A 15,178-nucleotide genomic window follows, 5' to 3' on the forward strand; every position below is an offset into this window, starting at 1 on the left:
TTTGCGTTGAATTTTCATCGATGTTAAGCCTAACAAAAATTTTTTAAAATAATAATCGTCGCTATTGTATCGTTAAAAATTATTTTTAAATTATTTTATTGCTCACAAAACAAACCACCACTCGTAATTAGAAAATTAAGCCTCGTTTAAATACTGGCCTCCCTTTCATGGTCGAGCCGGTGTAGCCAGCTAAAACACGCAAAAATTTAACAAAAATAATATTAAAGTAGCCAAGACATAGCCAAATATTGTAGCGCCATATCACTAGCGGACATTTGAATTTGCCGACTAGAACGCGGTCGGTTAACCGAGGTGACGGTTAATCGGGGGTCGGATAATCGATGCTCTACTGTATTTAAAAAAAATTTTTTATTAAATAACATCGAAAATGTTTTGTGGCGTTTTTTACAATTATTTTTTATTGAAATATTTTAAAATAATATTAAAGAATAATTAAAGATTATTTAGTAAATTATAATAGAATTTAATAGAAAAGATTGTAAATTTTTATTAATGAAGTTATTTTGGCTAAAGTTTTCAAGAAAATTTTAAAGATAATTTCAATCCACTTTACTGATTGGCTGGAAAAGTGATTATTCGAATATGATTGATCAATTATCTCTTCAATTGGATAGAATATAATGTCAATCGTCAGTTACCACGCCTAAGTGACGATTGAAATTTGTATCCAACCAATTAGCAAAACAGATACTCATTATTTCTTTAGGGTATTAAGTTTGTTATATAAACTCAACCAAAAAATTTATTATATATACTTTTGCTTTAATTTATCATTGAAAATTGTATTTTTACACATTAAATTCGAGATTAATTATTATATTTGTTATAAATAACGTTTTTATGATTATTTTTTAAAACTAATAAAAATAAATTTTTATTTATAATTTTTAAAATGTCATCCTCTTTTCATTTTATAGTTAATTTAATTTTTTAAATACATTATATATTTTAAGGTGTATAAAATTTATATTTATTTTATTTATGAATAATATTATTTAATTTCGATATTTTTCAGTAAAATGTTATAGGATTTTACACGTTGTAAACTATAAAAATCATTTTGCTTAAAACAAAGAAATTTCTTTGCAACATTGATATTCGTCTAGTTCTTTTCTTTTTACAGAAAATGAAATTATATATGATAATATACAACGTACATAATTAGATATATCATATATTACATGAAAGCATGCAGAAATGAGTCTATAGTAGTTATTATTATAAAATGCACAGAACATTATCATTAATATCAAAAATGTTTCAAACCGAATGGATTTCAAAACTTTATATTACTTTTTAAAAATATTTTACATTTTCATTTGCATTTCATTCATTTTCTTGGCCACATGATATATATAAAAGCCTAATAAAAGGCATGTATACTAAACGAAGTATCTATTAAATTAAGAAAACTACCTCTTAGTATACTTCTTACGAGAAAATTAGTAAAAGATGTGGATTCAACTCCTTGAAGAATTAGAGAAAAATCTTTCTTGTTTATGTCTCAAAGTACCTATTGAAATTAATAAAACTACTTCTTAAATTACTTTATTTCTTACTAGAAGATTAATAAAAGACGTGGGTTCATGAAAAAATTAATTAGAATTCTTACATGTTTTTATAAATTCAGATGATATAATCTTTCGTAATCTGCAAAATAACATTTATTATATTAATGAGTTTTATATTTAATAAGAAATATAAAATATAAACTACAGTTAACAAATATATTAAAAATCTTAATTTAAAAAATGGATCTTTATTAAATCCTATACACAATTGAGACACTTAAAATTTGTTAAACATTAATGTGAAAAGAAAAAGACCTAAGTACGCTTTCATATTATCGTAGAATTATCGTATAATATTACATGAAACTCTAAAGTAAACAAATTAGATCTTAAAATTTCTTGTGTTTAAACTATAAAAGGCCTTTTCTCTCTATTTAATATGTTACAGGTTAGAAACACAACAAGTCTAAATTCAATTCTGTATGACAATATGTAGCTCTAATGAGATGTTAATCTAAAATGAAATTTTATGTAAAAATTCAAAAATAGGTATAAATATTATTACATTTAATATGTCGAGTGCATAATAAAGTTTTAAGTTACCCAAATAACTTTTTACGAAGATAGCTACAGCTGTAGAATTGAGGTATTGGTATGGTGTGCTAGCAGAATGAGACTGACGACAGTCCTATTAGCAGTAAAAGTTGGAAATTAGCGTTCTTATCTCGAACGATAAGTAATGCAGAAAAAAGTAAATAAGAAAATCATAGATCATCGATGAATTAGTAAGAAATCTATTTAAATCATCAGTTTGTGAAAAATATAAGGCTGGAAACTCTATGCACGGTGCCATCATTTGCAAATGAACAGTACATTTTCTCATATGCAAAAGATGACTGCGATCATCTCTTCAGATAAAAACTCAGGCTTAGCGATGTGCAAACGATCAACGATCATCGGATAGTCGATTAAAGAGCATCGCGTCAATAAAAGATTACGGTAATCTATACAAATAAAAAAAGTATTGTAAGAGGGTACTGCTGTACGCCGAATGCCAACACGGCAATATGCGCTACGCTTTTTTAGTAGCCACGTCCAATTGCGTGGATCATTTGCCATGTTCATTTCATGGATCATTTTGCGACGGCTAAGAGAAACTGGCAATATTGCATCCTTTCGAGGATGAAATCCTCGAAAGAATCAATCCAGCGGCATAAGTATGCATGTACAAATCTAGCCTTCTATTTGCACTATACGTTTCTATAAAATGCCATTTTCTTATCTCATGGTTCCCAGAAAATATTCTACGGAAATATTTGTTATACCTATTTTATGTTTTACGAGAAAACCAGTCTTCGATTTTTATAGAATTCAAATTGATTAGGTTTTTTCGAGAATGAGTTAGTTTCGAAATAAACAATGTAAAGTAGAACATTTTTAAGACAACAAGATTTATGAACAAAAAATAAACATAATAAGTATAATAACATTATTATAGTGAATATTATATAAAATTATATCAGTTTATTATATACATAAATAATAAAAATATAATATTCAAACCCATTAAAAATTCCACAATTTTATGGAATCAAAAAATACTCATTTTTACCATGAAATGTAATAAATTATTTTCTCTTACGTTAAAGAATAATTATCAGACAAATGAATATATCCGATTTCATTTATTTTTATTTTAAAATAATAAAGACAATCGCCAGATGAAAGTACCATTCTTTAAAATTATAAATTATAAATAAATTTTTAGAGATGCGATCAACATTAAATTAAAAAATCTCTTATACATAAATGAAAATAATAATGAAATTCAATACTTAAATTAATGTAACAACTTTATTTTTGAGAAATTGAAAGTAGAAAAATAAATTTCAACTTGTTTTGTTTTTAAAATGATATTATCTGATAAATTGAAAGTTTAGTTGATTGATGGAAAAAACAACGCAACACTGGCAATCTGTCAAGGGAATTGTCTGTCAAGAAAACTACAAGTATCTATGAGAAAATTGGCTCCAAGTAAGTGTTACAGTAAAGGAAACCTGTAGAAGCTACGCAGCTAGCCTCTTGGTCAGAAAAGAAATATGGGACCAACTATAGAGTTCTGTGGTTTTTCTTCATTTGACCATTGGTTGGTCTAAATGGGAAGAAAATAGCTGAATACTACAGTCAAACCTCGATATAGCGCCTACTTAACTAATGCTATTCGTAAAGTGCCAATGAATACTTGTGAACGAATTTTATTCATAAATAGGTAAGCCTTTCTTATGAAACAGGATTTCTGAAATGTCCGAATATGCATTGAAAACTATCAATACAGCATTATCAAAATAATACAGTGACTCAAACTCAAAATCGTGTATCAACATCACTTTTATATGTTTCATTATTTGCAGTGCTTTAGCGTCACATTCGATTTTAGTGCTAATTGAGAGTGGCACTTGATCCACTTCAATTCAAGATAAACAAATGATAGTGCTAAATTGTTTGTATATTATTACATATTACAAGTATTTATAATCTCCACGTAATTAGCAAATGAATAATCTAGATAGCATCTTCTTCCATTAAATAAAATAATAGTTAACATTTTCAAAAAATGTATAGTAGATGTCTCAGACTCGAACCCATGCCATTCTGTAATAGATTGAATATACCAATCACATCTTTTACCGAATATCTTTTGAAAGCATTATAAAAATGTAATATAATGAATATAATATATATAGGGGAGATCGGGGCAAGATCGGCATGTTAAGCTTTACTTAAATTTTGTGTAATAAATACTGCTGTAAACTGAAAAAAAAGCTTTGCATATTGTCTATTGGAATGTTACCTTACTATAGAACTGGTTAAAATCAGTTTGGAAATAAAAATAATTAAAATAATTACAACTTTACAAGAAGAGAGAAATTGACGAAGTTGCCCCGGGTATAGGGGCAAGATCGGCAACTTCTCTCTTTTTGTAAAGTTGTAATTATTTTAATTATTTTTATTAAAGTTGCCCCTGGTATAGGGGCAACAGTAATGGGGCAAGATAGGCACGTATATAAAATTATGTTATTAACAATGTATAAGTTGGAATTCACTATTAAAACAAAGAAATACAAATCCAACACCCATTTAATATTATTGCAACGAAATGCAAGTTGAAAGACATATATACATGAATAACAAATGCAAACATGTTTTCATCTATCATCTGTTTGATTTTTATCCTTTGCTTCTAATGTGGCTTTATGTTGCCGATCTTACCCCGCTAGTCATGATTTCGAAATGCAATGAGAACAGAATGCCAAGCCACGATCTGGCCACGTGAATAAGTTGAAGTTACATCCTTCTAACAGGAAAAGTAACTTTCGTTATCATGGAATTATAACAAAACCTGCCAATTCAATATAAATGGAAAAAAAATATTATATGGAATTCAACGAAAATGAAAATTTGCTTGATAATTCAACTACGCTTGTTGGAGAACAATAAAAACACTACACTCAACAAGCCACCAATAAAACTCAACTGCCTAACCTATAACCAAAGTCTCCTTTTAATTTGTTTTTTAAAAAAAGCGCTTGACAAACTTGCCCCGCATGCCGAAGTTGCCCCGATCTCACCTATAAAAAACATGTTATTGAAATTTATAAAAATTAAACAAAAATATATTCGGAATATATTTTATAGATAAATGAGAAACGAAAACTGCATCACCTGACTAACACTTTATGTAAAGATTAGAGATATATATCATAAATCTGCTTACCTATTTATGAATTTATCGGATATATCTTTATCTTATCTATAAATCTATATATATTTTTATGTATTTAAATACCCGAGAAAGCGTTTTAAAAACTATAAATATCTTGAAAAGTAAAATAAAAATTCAATTAACGCTTCTTGTCTCAAATTATATTCACTTTAGGATCTACTAGTATAAAAAGTGCTTATCAAACATCAAAGTTTGTTTCTAATAACAGTGTGATATATCCAGATATATCTCCACAAATTTAGTGTCTGAGAGAATTGTAAAGTAAATAAAATAAAAATATATAAAATATAATTTTTTAAATTTTACAATTCTGCAAATATTATATATTGTTTTGTTAATTAATTAAATTCTTTGTTAACAATTTTTATTTAATTTTAAATCTTAAAGTAGTCTTTATCTGTTTATCTATTCCTTTCAAATCATAAATTTCTTATTAAAAATTATAAGTAACTTAGCAATTAATACAAGTAATTTATATAAATCTGTAAATTTTAAAGACATTAAACACATATTTAAATTTTCAGTTTTAATAGCAGTGTAAAGCATCAACCATAAATTTTTGTTTAATTAATTTATATTCTGAGTGCGCTTAATTAAGGCAAATTAACATGTAACAATAATAAATAAAATTTCTATCGAAAAAATGTAAAATATTTTTTACAAATTTCTCTTATATCTATATATAGGGCCTACTCAAAGTTGCTCGAAAAGTAATTAAAGATTTGTTTTCCTCCTTGAAAAATTTTTATTTTTAAATAAGTTTCTAATGACACTTCAATTTATGAAATTATCTAGTTTAATTGTAATAAATACTTTCCTATAAGTAATTTTTTCCTGTTGCTTCTTTTTTCCCCCAAAACGTGATCCGTTAAAGATGCCAAAACTCTGATGAATCGCTGCAATTTTCTCGAAAAAATGTTTTTTAATTCCTTTTGTGACTACAGCTCTTTGATATATACCCAATCTGTGGGATATTCATATAAAAAGTATTTGTGGTATAAAAATAAAAAGTAAAATATTCATACAAAAAGAATAACAGTATAGAAGTATCGTAAAATCCGGTGAACGTAGACCAATAAAACTGGCGAAAGACTGAATAATGTTTCTGAATTATGAAATGATTGGCTACGAAAAATTGTCTTAACAAGTCCATTATTCGCCTCCCTTTATGTTATTTAATCTCATTTTACTGGAACAAAATTTCTAATAATTTTCCTTCCAGAAAAAAAAAAAAAAAATACTAAATTTAAATTGTCGATTTCTTCCACATTTAAAAATTTATAAGCGCTGGTCAATTCAGGCTCATTAGCTAATTTATTCATAATGAATATTCCTGAAATACTCTATTTTTAAAAACTAGAGCAAATAGAAAATTAATTAAAAATAAAAAGAGATATTAGAAAAATAACCTAAGATGATATTTGTCTGGCTCTTACGAATGACGGTACTTCGCCCCATTGCAACTAGATGAATGGGTTCGAGATACATTTTCTCGGAAATAAAATTGTTAATTATACTTGCCTTTATGTTCTTATATCTTATTACTATATTATTATCAACTGGGACTTATCGTATAATAGTCCTATAATACGATAAGTCTCAGTTGACAATAATATAATAAGTTGTTTAATTATACATTTGCATTATTTTTATTTTTAGTGTAATATTTTATGAAAAAAATTATCAATGTTACATTTTTATGTTGTTAAATCCGACAACATGAACTTAAATGCTTCTGTATAAATGGGCACAGAGAAATTTTCTTTCTTAATCGCTTAAGGTGTATCAAAAGTTATGCTGAAATACACATAATAACATAGGATGAACCTCATCTCTTAAATAAAGAAGATTAACGAATTTGTTTGAAGGCGGGCATCAGAAATCGTTATAAGCGACATTACTGTATCTGTTAAACGTGACAAAAAGATATTTCTAAGCTTCCTATTATTTAAACTTATACTTTAATATTCGCATTTAATTAAGAAAATATTTGTGTAAATAAGTTAAAATATAATTCTAATATTCTTAATTGTATTTTTTGTTTTTCTTAACATGTGAATTTTTAACAAACACATGATACTGGTCGGAAATATAGATATAAAGTAAGTTATTATAAATGAGCACGAGATACACGTCTTTATTTCGTGAGAACAAACTTTTATTCTAGCGAATAAGAAATATGCATAGAAGGGGATACAATAAAACAATTAACATATAATAAATGGATTTCCGAGAAACGATATTATGAACGGTGAACAAGGTGAATAAGCATATTAAGTTGGAGAGAAATGAAATGCATCAATTAACAAAACACAATTAAGAAAATTTAAAATTTTCATCCTCTCTAGTTTCTATTTATTGTGTAATTAAACTAATTTTTAAAGTTCTTGAACTGACAGCATTTTATAAACTTCACATATTTTACTAAGAAAAATGTCAAATTCTTAAATAGCTGGTTATTTACTTGAGTGATTATTTACTAGGTTATTGCTGTAATTTTAAATTTCGTATATCACTCACATTGTTTTCATTATGCAAACAGGTGTTTCATTTCACATCTCGTGAAATATTTCAAAAATTATCATAAAATTTCACATAAAATTCTCAAGTTACATAAATTTGAAGTTTATTCACATTTCAAAATATGATCTGAATTAATATCACAGTGCACGGACAATGTTAAATGCATAAGGTAAGATGACGGATAGTCATGATCAAACTGAAAATTCTAAGTGCTACATTATTCTGGATGCTAACTGTTTAGTTTTTTCTATATATATAACATAAAAAAGACGTTATATATATAACTAAGTACATAATAGTTTGTTAATTTGAAGTATTATGAATGCATTGTATGGCATTCGTAAATATAGACCTATACACGATGCCTCATAAGTCTGAAACAATAAAAGTTATGTTGATGTTTATTTATTAAAGATATAGCATGGCTCTTAGCAAGGAAGAACGAATTCGAGTTATTTTGATGGCGAAGATCTGCAATCAGCAAGAAATCGCTGAAGAGTTTAATAGGATGCATCCAGATTGATGTGCAAGATTAGTGAGAAGCCTGGATGCAGCCTATTAAACTCTTCGGCGATTTTTTGCTGATTGCAGATCCTCGCCATCAAAATAACTCGAATTCGTTCCTTCTAACTCAGTGCTGTGATTTACCTATAAAAGAATAAACAAACATAAACAAAATTCCTATGATTCCAGATTCATGGAACAAAATAAATGTGTAAGGTAAATCTATGAATTTTTAAATGTATAACAAATCAATTAAAAATGAATGAAATATACATATAGCACACACATATATATATATCAAACTGATAAGTAATTCTTTGTATGTGTCTGAAAATATTTGCATCCCCAAGATGCTCTTACAAGAAAATACTCGGTTTTCACGAAACAAAATATTTACTTAATTCATGTGAATATTCACAAAAATAATTAATAAATACAAACATTTATCAAATTATTTTTCATTTTTGTTTTATTAAATATTATTTCTTGTCTATTTGAAGCATGAGACATTGACAACAATTTCACGTGATTTAATCTACTTTCTACAAGTGATAATTAAATATGATTATGCAAATATTATTAAATGCAACAGTTTATAATTAATTTAAATATATTAAATTAAATATTAATGAATTATTTATTAATGTTGCTGTAATTAAATCCATTTTATTATACTGTTTATCTAATGAGATTTAATTTTAATCTCAGAATTATTATTTAAACAAATTTAAACAAATTTTGTAAATTGTTAATTTGGTTTATAAATTAAAATTAAAGTAGAAATATAAAGTCGACCCCCCTATAACACTGTTGATTATTCTGCTTTATATGAATTCTATGTTGTACGAGTTACTTAGATTTTACAAATACGTGTGCCAGGCTGTGAACAACTCATGTATTTGTAAAATCTAAGTGACTCGTACAACATGGAATTCATATAAAACGAAATAATCAACAGTGTTATAGGTGGTCGACTCTAATAATATTCATTTATCTAAAATTAAGAAAATTAAGGTTGATGTGAACGATGCGGTGGACAACTAACGCATCCTCTTACAATATATATATATATAAATTTATCAAACTATTAAGAATATAATAAAAATTTTAATGATTTTCCCTTAAAGTCGAAATTCCTGAACTAGAACCTAAACTTTAGATGCATTCGTGAAATTGCTATTATTTTAGAATTGCAGTGTTGTAAATGCATTAATAGCAGAATTTGGCAATAAAATTATAAGTAAGTTTGAAAAATGTAGTTGTTCAGCCATTTATATGAAAATTTACACTTAATTTTACATTATTTAAAATAAACTAGACGTTGTGTATCGTAAAAACGTTCATTACTTCAAGTAAATGTGGTGTAAATATTAACTTACCTGGTACTAAAGTTGTATATAATATATAATCTTTTATCGTTTAAAAATTTTATGAGAAAAACTTACTTAAATCAATTCTTAATTTTCTGAATTGTCTAGATATAATGATATGAATAATAATAAGCTGTTATGAATATTTATTAGAATAATTTAGTGTCAATTTACACATTGAAAATTGTGATTAGGTGCAATTTTAAACTCAAATTTCAAGAGATTATATAAATTTTTTAATGAAAAATATAAAATTTACAGCATAAATTGTCAAATAAATTAAAATTAAGTCCAACATTATCAAAAACATTTTCACAGTTTTCCATGAAGACGTTTCACAATAACGTTGCATCATTATCGTTTAATAATTTTACGAAAATCGTGGCTTTAAATTTGGAATTTTTAATATTAAATATTAATTTTTTTATTTAAAATAATTTGGCTTTACAAAGACTTGGTTTACGATATATTTTCATACCATTGGTTTTTTCATATTAATTAACCTGAGTGGATGCACTTTGGTAATTAAGAATTAAAAGATTTATTGGTTATGTTACGAAATAAAAAAACATGTTATATTTATAAAGATAAATCTTTAAAAGTTGTTTATTATAAAATTTAAATTTTTTATAAGATTTAACGATTTGGTGTAATTTCCGGTCACATATATTACTATCTATTATTTAAGCTTATTTTAGTTTCCTAGAAATCCTTAAAAGTAGACAACCAGTTGGATAAAATAATATATAAACCACTTTTATTTTGCTAGATATTAGATATAATATTTTAGAACAGCAGTGGACAACAGACATCATCCACAAGAGACAACAATGACATATTTTACTGCGTACATTAAAAAAAAAAATTAATAAACATCCATTGTCACTTTCTTATGACATGTGACCAACCTTATAGAAGAGAGAATCGTTCCATGTTCTGAGACTGCCTATGATATCTCGAAGTTCTTCTGAAGTCGTATTGAGATAGATGCACTCACATTTCGACGAGGAGATACTACTAGTGAGTTTACAAAATTTTTACAAAAATTGCACTTCATATTGCTTCTTGCTCTGTTTTCTTCTCGCTTTCCACCTATTTAACTTTAGTCCAACCAATCAAGAGTCAGGAAGCACACAAATTGATGTTAAGTGCCAGGTGGATGAAACTATAAAGGTGCAGCCCTCGCCACTTCAAATGTTTTGTCTTGAGGCCAACATGTTAGTACTCATGAAGGGTTGGCCATTGCTGGTTTAGAACGTTAAATTCTGATGTAAAATCTAAAATAAGTATAAGGGAATGCTTAAATTAACTTATGAAAATTTAAATTACTAATAAATATTCAAAAACGAGCTTGTTTGCTTGCTGTGCAAATGCAAAGCAATGCTTAGAAATTTATGTTGGGATCTGAACTCACCTCTTACATCAACAATAGAAAGAATAAAATATATTAAGAAATATTTAACTTTTCTACTAATGAAATTCATAACTTTACCTTAGGAACAATTAATTTTAATCGTGTCATTCTTCTGTGCAATAACTGAATATAATTTTATTACTCATTTATGAAATGAAAAATTAATAAATTTTCTGAAATTAATTTGTCAGAGACGTTTTAGTAAAGGTTGTTAGTAAAATTATCTTAGATTTAATATAATTATCAAAGATTTTAAAGAAATATTTTATAAAACTGTATGCAATGCGAAGAATTTTCTACGATTTTTAAAGGATTAAATAATTTAGTAATCAAATTTTAATGTAGCCTTTAGTTAGAAAATTAATTAATAAATATTTTTAAAACCAAGAATAATAATTTCATTAAATTTAAATATTACAAAAGATTTAATATAAAATTTAATGCATACGACTTGTTTAGATACATCCACCATGGGATGAGTGGTTAATTCAATTCAATCCTTTTAGATACCATTTAGAGGACGTTTACTCCATTTTGACTTTAGAAAACGTCCTCCCTCTATTTAAATATTCTCACATCTCTCTTTTTCAGAACAATTTGTCGTCAATTGTTAATTTTACACATGATACGTCTACTCTGGATTCCCCATACTGAGAGTCTCTTCAACCATCTTATTTTTTTCTTTACACCCATTCTATAAAATGGCTGCTTTCATCAGACTCAACAGTTTTGGAGTGGTGGAGTACTTTTCTACTGAACGTCTTTACAGAAGCGCTATATAGGAACAAGTGGGGTGTGTTTATGTCATGTTTAGTAGCGGACTTCATTTACGTTACGAAGGAAGCTTTCCGGGTAGCTATAACTGATGAAAGATGGCTGTTCCAACGTAGCAAATGAAGCATATATTATTTATACAGATGAAGGAAAGCACGCATTACAGTACTAGTAACTAAGAACAGATATATGCAAATGAAAACTTTAAAAAACGAATTTAATTTACTTTGTTATATGCTTTAAAGTTTCTGGAAACGAGAGGAGTGGCAGTTGAGATTAAAAACGTCTCCATACTGTAGTCAACCCTGAGTTCATTTGCATAACTTAAGAAGAATTGCTCCATAGATTTAGCAGACATTTTTACAGCTAATTGGATTGTAGAACAGTTTAAGCAATTAGAATATTTTTCACTTCAGTTTGCAAAGCAGTATGCGAGTAAGCCTTCAATCCTCTGTGAATCTGTGCGTTTTCGTGATGAATCAAAATTCAACCTATATCTTTCAGATCGGCGAGTCATAGTTTGAAGATTATTAAAGTCCTCAGCTTATTTTTAATATAAATATAATTTTTATCCCCAAAATAATATTAATTAGTAACTTAAATTTATTAAAACGACATTAAAATGTATATGTAGAATAAATAAACATATGTGTATTAACTTTATTTTACATAAATATTTACAAGAAAAACTATAAATAAACGATAACGAATTCGTTATACCCCATGCGTTTATTTCCCAGAAAAAATAATAATTAATACATAGAGAATAAGACAATTCTGTTTCTATTTGTAATAAAGCTGTCGAGAAATATCTACATAAATGTCTGTCGCGTTAAAGCTTTTGCTATATTTCTGGACACATGGGTGAAATATCCGTTGCAATCAGCAACTGTTACTGCAAATCGTTCGATGACTTCTGTAAGGTCCTGTTGGCACGGATTAATAGTACCTAGAATTGACCATGATGCGTTTTTAATTTTAGAAAAGGCTTGCTTCTTCAATAGGATTAAGCATATTCTAAATATGGTGGCAGAAATTTAAGTGCATGCATTTTATCACTAACGTATTCCGTTAATTTTCTACTTTTATATATTTTCGCATTATCCATTATTAATCATACATTGGATAAGTTTTCGTGAAAATATAGATATTCCAGTAGTTCAACAATCAACTCGTTAAAAGACTGAGATCTTGCTGGACCGTGAATTAATTTGTAGTGAACAATTGAAACTGAATTCATACCAGCAATCAACATGACATTCCTTCTTCTTATGGTTGGAACTGTTTGCGAACTTATTTGCCCTTTCCTACTGTAGCAATTGTTTCGTCTAAGATGAAGATCGAAACCACATTCGTCGATAAATAATAATTTCAGCTGATCATTAGGCACATTTACAGTGAAGTCATTCCCATATCCGTATTGCCAAATCAATTGTATTTTGAATATTAACATCATATAGCTTCTTTTCAAAGTAATACATAGCTGTATAGTTAAGACATTACGTATAGTTGCTAGAGACAGCTTCACTTGATGTTTCTTTCACATGAAATTAGCAATAGCTTTAAAACGTTATATGCCCATTTTCCTCGATCTTTCTTTCAATATCTTGACTATTGTAGATGTTACGTTTTAAAGTGTTGGATTGGTGCTGTAGACCTCTTGTCAAGTATCCAAGTGTTCCTACATTTTGCAACTACGTGTCGAGCTGTATTGTAATTTAAAGACAGTTATTAGCTAGATTCTTTAATATTTAGTCTACCTTCATCAATTAACTTCATCAAAAAATGTCGTTTCTCATGACTTATTTTATCGTGCTGTACATTTCCTACATTGAACCAGTCAGTTCATTGTCTTCCAATGCTGGCGAGAAATACAAATGAAATCTCTCGACGGTGTTTTAATAAACGCGAAAACGCATGAAATATTTTATCATGTGGATAAAATAAGTTGACATTTAAAATAAGTGGAATAAATATGAAAATTGTTACTAAGATATTGTACATTGTTTTTATGTAAATTTTAAAAACGCGATATGTAAACTAACCTGATGCTTTTGCAGTGAAAATAAGTCGAAATTTTTTTAATTCTGTTGTTAAGTCATGAAAATTGAATTAAATCCCATCGAACATCTGTGGGAAGAAATAGGTCATGAAGTTAAAAAATATGACACACGGAACAAAGAAAAACCAAAAGCTGTTTGATTCGATGTTTGGAGTAAAATTACTCCAGAAATAACAAAATAAACCTTGTTGTAATTATGCCAGGACGCTTAAGACAGGTCAGAACTGAACACTGGCAAAGGATTATTAAACAAACTTAACTTTTATTCTGACAGATATTTTAAGCACGGCATTTTTTTGCATAATACTTTACTCTTTCTTAACTTGTGTTTACAATTAAATACTGTAATTATTTTTTAAACAGTGTAGGAAGCTGCTGTACACATATAAATTTAATAAAACACAAAACTAAAAATTCTTTGAGAATTATTCTGTTGAAATATGCAGTTATTTATTGCATGCAGTTAAAGCGTATGGAAACTTATTTTACCACTCGATATACCTTTCTTCTATTTGATTTTCAGCAGATAATAGAAGAATTTTTTATTCTCAATGTCTGTGATGATATCTCCACTTTCATTATTTTAACTCAGGCATCTGTTCTTTTATAACAAAATTTATAATTTATAGTTTTCTACAACTTCTATGTTTTAAATTTATTTATTTATAATAATATATAAACATATATTATTTAGGTTATGGGTCATTGATCACTTTAAGTAGGCCATTCAAAATATTAACTGAAAAGTTTAATAAATTTATAGCTTTGTAATATATAAAATAAAACAATCACTCATTTTATAACTTGGAGAATACAGAATTGCAACTATTAGTAAATGAATCTTATAATAAAAATTATTTGGTGTCAACTAAACTAAATATGACTTTTGAATTTAATAAAGTATACTATAAATTACAATTAAAGCAGCTAAAAGTAATTTAATAAATCATTTTATGGCATTCTAAAAGTGTGGTAAGTAAACGAATCTGTAGAGAAAATTAATTAAAATAATATAAATTTATTGTATTGAAACGTTAAATTTTTAGAATTTATAAATAATTTTATTAAATATTTAAGATATTTTGAATATTTTTATTAAAAAATAAATTCACGCGCATATATGCAAATAATCCGTGTAATATGCAAATTTTATAAATGAAATTTTACTTTCAATTATAATGACTTAAATTTTTAAAAATTATTTTAAAAATTTAT

The sequence above is a fragment of the Centruroides sculpturatus genome, unplaced genomic scaffold (assembly GCF_000671375.1).
Source record: "Centruroides sculpturatus isolate CEXI.00-Female unplaced genomic scaffold, Cexi_2.0 scaffold9, whole genome shotgun sequence".
NCBI classification, from domain to species: domain Eukaryota; kingdom Metazoa; phylum Arthropoda; class Arachnida; order Scorpiones; family Buthidae; genus Centruroides; species Centruroides sculpturatus.